Source organism: Crinia signifera, chromosome 4, assembly GCF_055691185.1.
Source record: "Crinia signifera chromosome 4, ASM5569118v1, whole genome shotgun sequence".
NCBI lineage: Eukaryota > Metazoa > Chordata > Amphibia > Anura > Myobatrachidae > Crinia > Crinia signifera.
Window position 1 is genome coordinate 104,497,782 of NC_139220.1, and position 10,449 is coordinate 104,508,230.

The window sequence follows — 10,449 nt, forward strand, 5'->3', positions numbered from 1 at the left end:
TTGCATCCTATTTATAGCCACGCCCTGTTGTGTGTCTTAAGCCCCCCATACACGGTCCATTTTGCCGGTCCGTTTTGTACTTTTAAAGTACACATCGTATCGGATAGCATGTCTTCTGCATGCTTTGTGCATGCACTGTGATCCGATAAGATGTGTACCTAGTACAAAAAGTATTTGCAGCACATACTTTTTGTACCGTACTATGTGATGCGCAGGAGCGCGCATCGCATAGTACAAAACGGAGCTGGCGAAAACGGAGCGTCTATGGGCTCCTTTAGTGTCACCTGTGCCCACTAGTGTCAACTGTGCCCCTTTCAGCCCTAGTGTCACCTGTGCCCCCTTGTGCCCTAGTGTCAACTGTGCCCCCTTGTGTCCTAGTGTCACCTATGCCCCTTTGTGTCCTAGTGTCATCTGTGCACCCTTGTGCCCTACTGTCACCTGTGCCCCCTTGAGACCTACTGTCACATGTACCTCCTTGTGCCCTAGTGTAGCCTGTGCCCCCTAGTGTCACCTGTGCCCCCTTGTGTCCTAGTGTCACCTGTGCCATCTTGTGTCTGGATCCCCAGCACCAGGCTGGAAGTCATGCAGCCCCCGCTCATCCAGCAGCAAGGGAAAGGCCCGCACACAAACAGAGGAGTTTGGCAGGGGATTGTGGGGACGCTTGCTAAGCCCCCTTATTTTAAAAATGGGGTCCCTTGCTGCACTATAGCAAGTATTTTGCGATCACTGCCAGGCGTCAGGCACCGCTGCAGCTGATCTGCCCAAAACCAGGTTCTGCTTCCTCTGATCTGGTCGCCAGGAAGCAGAATCTGAACGCCATGGCGACCTGGCCCCCGGGATTTGTCAAGCTCTGGTTTAGGGTTCCCAAATTTATCATGTTAACATGCTACTGTAATAACGTTCAAAATATAACCTTTACTTACATCAATTTAAAAATGATACACTTAATTAAGCATGTTTCTATATAGACAAAAAAAACATAAAATAGACAATAGACAAAACAACAGGCAGCCATCCAGTTGGACAATTGTAATGGTTCTGCTCAAGTCTTAATTTTTTTTATCTTCTTATATATATATCCACATATGTATAGAATTAAATTACTTTACCTTGTTTTGGCTGGAATTGCCCCAGAACCTCAGATCTGGATTGAGATAAACCTGTTTATTATTTTGCTTGAAGTGCCTTTGACATTATCAGTAGGGATGGCCATCGTTGCCATTGCCATCGTTGGTTGCGATCGATGGCAATAGTGCAACTGGCCATCGATAGTGTTAAACTATACAATGGATGACCATCAATAGTTTTCCCCATTGAGGGTCAACCAAATTTTTGACTGATTGGCCAACACAGGGGCGGGTCTTCACCGGTGTCGGAGGGCAGAGATATGCTCCGTGTCCCAGCACTTTGAAAAAAAAAAAGCAAAACATTGGTTTTGCTGTGCCATCGATCGATGGAAAGAAACCATCTGGTTCTCCCCCATCCATGGCAAAAGTATTCGACATCGGCCATAAACCATCGATGATTTTAAATCATTGATGGTAGGGAGGCTATCGACTATTGTGATTCAAAAATCATTGATGGTTTATGGCCAACGTCAAATACTTTTGCCACCGATGGGGGAGAACCAGATGGTTTCCCTTCATCGATGGCACAGCAAAATTATGTTTTGAATGTTTTTTTTTCCCAAAGTGCCAGGGCACGGAGCATAGCTCCGCCCCCAACATGGTGGAGCCCCGCCCACATGTTCTGATTGGCCCACAGACTAATCAAACACAATGGATGACCATCGATAGGTAAAAGTATCAATGGTCATCCATTGCATAGTTTAGCACCATCGATGGCCAGTTGCATTATTGCAATCGATGGCCATCCCTAATTGATGGTCGATGGTCATCCTTCATCAGTAACTTCTATACATTTCAAACAAGTTTCTCAAAAAGCTCATCAGACACACTGAATGTCAAGTATTAATTGCTGCCCACCATGCAAGTTATTATGCTCATTAGAGGAATTCAAATTAATTCGTTATAGACAAAATGCATTGGTATTATACATATACAGACATCACACGAAATGTTTCTTTTTCTTAAACAGTAGAAAGAGCACACAATATCCATTCGTCTCGCCAGAGCTGTGGTGACATTAAGCCCACTCCTAGCACAGCCATCTGACATAACAATCGCAGGGTTGCCTACCCTCCCGGCCCCCAGAAAGGTGGACAACCCTCCCGCTCCCCCCCACCCCCTTCGCCACGGCGTTTAAATACCTTTTCTGCCGATCTCCGGAGGGGGCGAGGCTAAGTGGCATCGTCATGGCGTTTAGCCCCGCCCCATCCGAGGAGATCGGCAAATTAAGGCACTTTCCTTCATGGGGGCAGGGCTTAATGATGTCACGTTTAAGCTCTGCCCCCCGAACTCCTGCTGAAGTCGGCAACCCTGCATAACAAGCAAGCACAGTCAGATTTTAGTTGTTTCAGTACCTCTTCTTGTAGAGGTGAAGGACCAGGGCACCGTATTCTACTCTGCTCAGGGATCGCACTGCTAGGCTGCTGCTGCTGCAGACTTTCTCTCTGCGCGCGGCTGTAACGGCTGTGTGTGTCACGTGCGGGAGCAGCCTGTGCGGCACAGAGAGTAGAGGATTTTTTTTTTTTTTGCATATTCTGTATGTTTTTCTGTGTCCCTCCCCCCTCCCGTGTGTGGCATGATAGTGACCTCAGGGGAGTAGGTCCCTGGTGCCGGTGTCTCATACCCTTTCCATAACACAAACCCCTGCTATAACCCTGCTTATATTAGTTTATAGGACAGGAGCATCAATAGGACAAGAAAAAAAAATCTTCACATATATGTAGTCCAGACGGGCATGATGGTATTTGCAGTGCACCTCAGGATGCTTGTAGCTGGACCGAGGTGACGTGCTTGCAGGGCAAGTATTACCTATCAAATCCAATACGCAGTGTGTATGGAGATTCATGAATGAGGTGCCCCTGCCCCATCCACACGGAGCCTGCTGGCTCAAAAGCCGGAAGCTTCCATTACGTCACAATGGCCAGCAGAGGAAGGTAGAGAGCAAATCCCGGAAGCCTGCATTTCGACACAGTGGCCAGCAGAGGGCGATAGAGATAAAATCCTATATTATCAAATATCAAATCAAGTGCTGGCCAGCCGATATTAAAAGGGATTAATAAACCATTATCAATTAACTTAATGAGGATTGATTTGCATATTTTGGCTGTTTTTAATTTTATTTTCAATTTTATGTACAGTATATATGTATTTTTACCTTTGTCCTTTATGAATTGTGTGGTTTTAATTTATTCTGATGCATTCTTATTCATAATAATAAAAATATATATATATATATATATATATATATATATGGTCAATGGAGAAGCGGCTCTGAGAAGGTGAAAACACCTTCAAAGAAAAGCCTTCTGAGTGCCGCTTCTCCATTGACTGTATGTTGGGCTATCTCACCCCTAAGAGGGCACCGGACATTGGGAGTTCCAGGACACCCGATTTGTATATATATATATATATATGTATATATATAGGGCTATTTTTCAAAAGGCTCAAGCAGGAACTGAGGCCCTTATTCTAGTTAACTCTTTCTGACAAAATATTTCTTAGATGGTCAAAACCATGTGCACTGCAGGTGAGGCAGGTGTTACTTGTGCAGAGATATTTAGATTTGGGTGGGGTTTTACACCTGCCTCGCCTGCAGTGCACATGGTTTTGTCCATCTAAGAAACATTTTGGCAGAAAGAGTGAACTAGAATAAGGGCCTCAGTTCCTGCTGGAGCCTACTGAAAAATAGCCCTGTATATATATATATCGACAGGTCGGCGTCACTCCGGTCTTTAATAGCTGGTTTAGCAGAAAGAAGATACTGCACACATGGGTTTCAGCAACGTTTCAACTCCTTTATTTGGAGTTTTTGTCAAGCCACACGGTACACAGAACAGGAAACTGGTTAAATAGCACAGATATCCAATCACGTTAACAAGCCACCTCCCACAACCGGATCTAGTCCGTCAGGGGTGACGTCACACAACAGCCAATTTAACATCAGAAAGAGATAACATATAACAAATACATCACATACAATACAAACAATGGTGTAAAATTATTACACTTAATAAAAATACTGTTGCATAGCAGAGTATATACTGACTCTGATACACTGCCTTAAATTAACTGTGGAAATATTTGCAATATTACATTAAGGTTTATTAATGCATAATGACATAACTACACATTGTAAGGGCAAACACAGCACATAATAGAATAGTAACTATAAAGTATCTATAATGTAACATTTACATAGGACATCTAACATGAGCATAATATCAAAGGTAACACTGTAAGCCTAAAGACTCGTTTAGGCCCCTAGGTGCCAATGCATCCAATTTCGTTATCCAACGCGACTCCAGTCTTAGTAATGCTTTAGACCTATCGCCTCCCCGTGTCAATGGGGGTATGTGGTCAATGATGCGATAGCGTAGCGAGGACAAGCTGTGATTAGCTGCAGCAAAGTGTCTCGCTACGGTCTGTTCACTTGTACCTGATGTCAGCGCTGCTCGTATTGCGCTGCGGTGCTGGTTCATTCTTTCTTTAAAGGTACAGTCCGTCTTACCTACAAAAATGAGGGAACACGGACACATGATGGTATACACTACAAATTTGGTAGTACAAGTTAAATAGTGTTGTATGTAAAAAAAAATTCCTGAAAAGGGATGATTGAATACAGCACCAGTCTGTAAAAAACTACAAGTGGTACAGTGGGGACATTTAAAGCAACCTAGACGTTTACTGCCCAAAAAACTGGATGTTGACGGGGCTTTATTTAGCTTAGAGATGTAATTTTTAACGACTAAGTCTTTGATGCTGCGACCACGTTGATGGCAGGGCATTATTTTAGAGTGTTGCAAATCTTTTAAATCTTTGTCGGATGCTATCACGGGCCATAATGCTTTAGCTTTATCTACGGCCAAAGGAGACAAATGATTGAATTTATTTATCCAAACATGCCTATTAGATTTAGATTTGGTGGCAATACTCAGATGTATTTGGTGGGCAGGGATGTTCAGTACTTTTTGTCTGACAGTATCCAATGTGTCATGATCATAACCCCTAGCTAGGAATTTGTCATACATTACAGTAGGTCTACTTGTTTAATCCCATTTATAAGATTACTCAAAAGTTGTAATGCTCGCAAAAATTGTGAGCGGGGCAAGGACTTTTTTAAAGCCTCTGGGTGTGCGCTGGATGCTAACAAATTATTTCTGTCTGTCACTTTACAGAATAATGATGTTTCAAGATGGCCTTCTACTTTCCTCATAGTAACATCAAGGAAATTGACCTGAGTACTATCGATGTTAAACGTGAATTTCACAGGATTATCGATGGCATTATGGGCCTCAATAAATTTACTGAACTCATCAGCAGTGCCACCCCAAACAATAAACAGGTCGTCAATAAAACGAAAAAATGCTAGGATTTTAGCTGCAATCACATTAGAACTGAAAAAAAAGTCTTGTTCAATCATGAACATGAAGGAATTGGCGTACGATGGGGCCACGGCCGACCCCATCGCACACCCTTCACACTGCAAAAAATATCCCCCATCATGAAAAAAATAATTTTTTGAGAGTGACTAATTCCAACAATTCCAAAAATAGCTCAACATGTGGTCCCCTGTATAGCTTATTGTTTGTCAATAACAACCTCACGGCTTGAAGACCTATAGCATGGGGGATGCAAGTGTATAAATTAGCTACATCTACCGAGCAAAGCAAACAGTCACCAGGTAAATCTTTTAAATGGGCTAATGCACCAGCCGCATCTCCCCATGGTTTCTAAGGGAAAGCGATGCTGCCTGATGTTTCAAGTCGAGGTCTCTGGGCTGCCACATGCCCTCTTGCATCTAATGCCCCTTTCAGACCGCACTTTGTAAACGGTATATTGCCGGTTTTTTACCGTTTTAAAACGGTAATCTGTGCGGTCTGAAAGGTGCAGATCCAATTAACCAGTTTGAAAATACCGTTTTTTCAAACCGGTTAAAATGCAGGGTCCTACCCGTTTCAGACCCGGTATTTTGGGATCAAAATCGGGTCTGAAACGGTATTTAGGACCCAGCCAATGAGCTGGGTCCTAAATTTAGCGCAGTGAATATTTAATGAGCGCTCATTAAATATTCACAGCACTGGAGCCGCCCCGCGCGCGTGTCGACCCCCCCGCACGCGTGTCGACCCCCCCGCGAGCGTGTCGACCCACCCCCCGTGCAGCCGGTACCTCCGTTGTGGATCCCGGCAGTGCAGTATGGTCGGAAGCACTTATGAAAAAAAAGCGTCTTTCAGAAAATGGCTGCCCTATAGGAAAACCGGTTCTTTCATATGGGGGCAGCCATTTTCCGAAAGTCACTTTTCTTATAAGACAGTTTTTTAAGACTGATTTTCCTATGGGGCAGCCATTTTCTGAAAGATGCTTTTTTCATAAGTGCTTCCCCGACCAACTGCAGTGCCGGATCACTCAACGGAGGTACCGGCTGCACAGGGGGGGGGGGGGGTTGTTAGCCCTGGGGTGGGGGGGATTTGGGGGTGTTAACCCCCGGGGGAGGGGGGGCGGGGGCGGCACGCGCTGAAGACTGGCTTTGACCCTGTTTTTGGAAAGTTTCCAAAAACGGGTCTGCCAGTGTAAAAAAAAACGCACTTAAACGGTAATATACCGTTTAAGAGATGCGGTGTGAAAGGGGTTTTACCTGGCAGACCCGTTTTTGGAAACGTTTCCAAATACAGGGTCAAAGCCAGTTTTGCGGTCTGAAAGCAGCATTAGTGTCGCACCTTCGCCTTCTATGTCGTAGTATTCCCCGTATTCTCTTGCGGCTTACTCTCACCCATGCCCGCTTGTGTACTAGTGTTGCTCATGTCCCTTCTGGGGAAATTTACTAAGATGTGTATTCTACTTCACATGCGATGTTGCTATGGGAAACCAATCAGAATCTACTTCTTATTTATTTAGCACTCTCTAGAAGACAATAGACAGGATCTGATTGCTTGCCCATAGCAACATCACATGTGAAGTATAATACACATCTGAGTAAATTTCCCCCTTTATGTCACCTGTGCCCTATTGTGTTCTACTGTTACCCACACACTTATGTCCTAGTGTGTTTTTTGAGCAAGTGTAGTACATGCTCTCTTGCATCCTATTTATAGCCACGCCCTGTTGTGTGTCTTAAGCCCCCCATACACGGTCCATTTTGCCGGTCCGTTTTGTACTTTTAAAGTACACATCGTATCGGATAGCATGTCTTCTGCATGCTTTGTGCATGCACTGTGATCCGATAAGATGTGTACCTAGTACAAAAAGTATTTGCAGCACATACTTTTTGTACCGTACTATGTGATGCGCAGGAGCGCGCATCGCATAGTACAAAACGGAGCTGGCGAAAACGGAGCGTCTATGGGCTCCTTTAGTGTCACCTGTGCCCACTAGTGTCAACTGTGCCCCTTTCAGCCTTAGTGTCACCTGTGCCCCCTTGTGCCCTAGTGTCAACTGTGCCCCCTTGTGTCCTAGTGTCACCTATGCCCCTTTGTGTCCTAGTGTCATCTGTGCACCCTTGTGCCCTACTGTCACCTGTGCCCCCTTGAGACCTACTGTCACATGTACCTCCTTGTGCCCTAGTGTAGCCTGTGCCCCCTAGTGTCACCTGCGCCCCCTTGTGTCCTAGTGTCACCTGTGCCATCTTGTGTCTGGATCCCCAGCACGGGCTGGAAGTCATGCAGCCCCCGCTCATCCAGCAGCAAGGGAAAGGCCCGCACACAAACAGAGGAGTTTGGCAGGGGATTGTGGGGACGCTTGCTAAGCCCCCTTATTTTAAAAATGGGGTCCCTTGCTGCACTATAGCAAGTATTTTGCGATCACTGCCAGGCGTCAGGCACCGCTGCAGCTGATCTGCCCAAAACCAGGTTCTGCTTCCTCTGATCTGGTCGCCAGGAAGCAGAATCTGGCCCCCGGGATTTGTCAAGCTCTGGTTTAGGGTTCCCAAATTTATCATGTTAACATGCTACTGTAATAACGTTCAAAATATAACCTTTACTTACATCAATTTAAAAATGATACACTTAATTAAGCATGTTTCTATATAGACAAAAAAAAACATAAAATAGACAATAGACAAAACAACAGGCAGCCATCCAGTTGGACAATTGTAATGGTTCTGCTCAAGTCTTAATTTTTTTTATCTTCTTATATATATATCCACATATGTATAGAATTAAATTACTTTACCTTGTTTTGGCTGGAATTGCCCCAGAACCTCAGATCTGGATTGAGATAAACCTGTTTATTATTTTGCTTGAAGTGCCTTTGACATTATCAGTAGGGATGGCCATCGTTGCCATTGCCATCGTTGGTTGCGATCGATGGCAATAGTGCAACTGGCCATCGATAGTGTTAAACTATACAATGGATGACCATCAATAGTTTTCCCCATTGAGGGTCAACCAAATTTTTGACTGATTGGCCAACACAGGGGCGGGTCTTCACCGGTGTCGGAGGGCGGAGATATGCTCCGTGTCCCAGCACTTTGAAAAAAAAAAAGCAAAACATTGGTTTTGCTGTGCCATCGATCGATGGAAAGAAACCATCTGGTTCTCCCCCATCCATGGCAAAAGTATTCGACATCGGCCATAAACCATCGATGATTTTACATCATTGATGGTAGGGAGGCTATTGACTATTGTGATTCAAAAATCATTGATGGTTTATGGCCAACATCAAATACTTTTGCCACCGATGGGGGAGAACCAGATGGTTTCCCTTCATCGATGGCACAGGAAAATTACGTTTTGAATGTTTTTTTTCCCCAAAGTGCCAGGGCACGGAGCATAGCTCCGCCCCCAACATGGTGGAGCCCCGCCCACATGTTCTGATTGGCCCACAGACTAATCAAACACAATGGATGACCATCGATAGGTAAAAGTATCAATGGTCATCCATTGCATAGTTTAGCACCATCGATGGCCAGTTGCATTATTGCAATCGATGGCCATCCCTTATTGATGGTCGATGGTCATCCTTCATCAGTAACTTCTATACATTTCAAACAAGTTTCTCAAAAAGCTCATCAGACACACTGAATGTCAAGTATTAATTGCTGCCCACCATGCAAGTTATTATGCTCATTAGAGGAATTCAAATTAATTCGTTATAGACAAAATGCATTGGTATTATACATATACAGACATCACACGAAATGTTTCTTTTTCTTAAGCAGTAGAAAGAGCGCACAATATCCATTCGTCTCGCCAGAGCTGTGGTGACATTAAGCCCACTCCTAGCACAGCCATCTGACATAACAATCGCAGGGTTGCCTACCCTCCCGGCCCCCAGAAAGGTGGACAACCCTCCCGCTCCAGTCCCCCCCCCCCCCTCGCCACGGCGTTTAAATACCTTTTCTGCCGATCTCCGGAGGGGGCGAGGCTAAGTGGCATCATCATGTCGTTTAGCCCCGCCCCATCCGAGGAGATCGGCAAATTAAGGCACTTTCCTTCATGGGGGCAGGACTTAATGATGTCACGTTTAAGCTCTGCCCCCCGAACTCCTGCTGAAAGTCTCCTCTCCGGGCTTCTCCCGGAGAGGAGCTTTCTAAAGTCGGCAACCCTGCATGACAAGCAAGCACAGTCAGATTTTAGTTGTTTCAGTACCTCTTCTTGTAGAGGTGAAGGACCAGGGCACCGTATTCTACTCTGCTCAGGGATCGCACTGCTAGGCTGCTGCTGCTGCAGACTTTCTCTCTGCGCGCGGCTGTAACGGCTGTGTGTGTCACGTGCGGGAGCAGCCTGTGCGGCACAGAGAGTAGAGGATTTTTTTTTTTTTGCATATTCTGTATGTTTTTCTGTGTCCCTCCCCCCTCCCGTGTGTGGCATGATAGTGACCTCAGGGGAGTAGGTCCCTGGTGCCGGTGTCCCATACCCTTTCCATAACACAAACCCCTGCTATAACCCTGCTTATATTAGTTTATAGGACAGGAGCATCAATAGGACAAGAAAAAAAAATCTTCACATATATGTAGTCCAGACGGGCATGATGGTATTTGCAGTGCACCTCAGGATGCTTGTAGCTGGACCGAGGTGACGTGCTTGCAGGGCAAGTATTACCTGTCAAATCCAATACGCAGTGTGTATGGAGATTCATGAATGAGGTGCCCCTGCCCCATCCACACGGAGCCTGCTGGCTCAAAAGCCGGAAGCTTCCATTACGTCACAATGGCCAGCAGAGGAAGGTAGAGAGCAAATCCCGGAAGCCTGCATTTCGACACAGTGGCCAGCAGAGGGCGATAGAGATAAAATCCTATATTATCAAATATCAAATCAAGTGCTGGCCAGCCGATATTAAAAGGGATTAATAAACCATTACCAATTAACATAATGAGGATTGATTTGCA

General features: G+C 45.2%; 1 long non-coding RNA gene across 1 annotated transcript; it reads right to left on the reverse strand.

The window, feature by feature from the left end:
- Positions 1–3,950: 3,950 nt before the first annotated feature.
- On the reverse strand, positions 3,951–10,247 carry LOC146072377 (uncharacterized). Its single transcript, XR_014473099.1, has 3 exons — positions 10,163–10,247; positions 9,710–9,844; positions 3,951–4,635 (listed from the first exon to the last, which is right to left on the reverse strand). It is a non-coding gene; the product is annotated as an uncharacterized LOC146072377 (long non-coding RNA).
- Between the last annotated feature and the right edge of the window lie 202 nt (positions 10,248–10,449).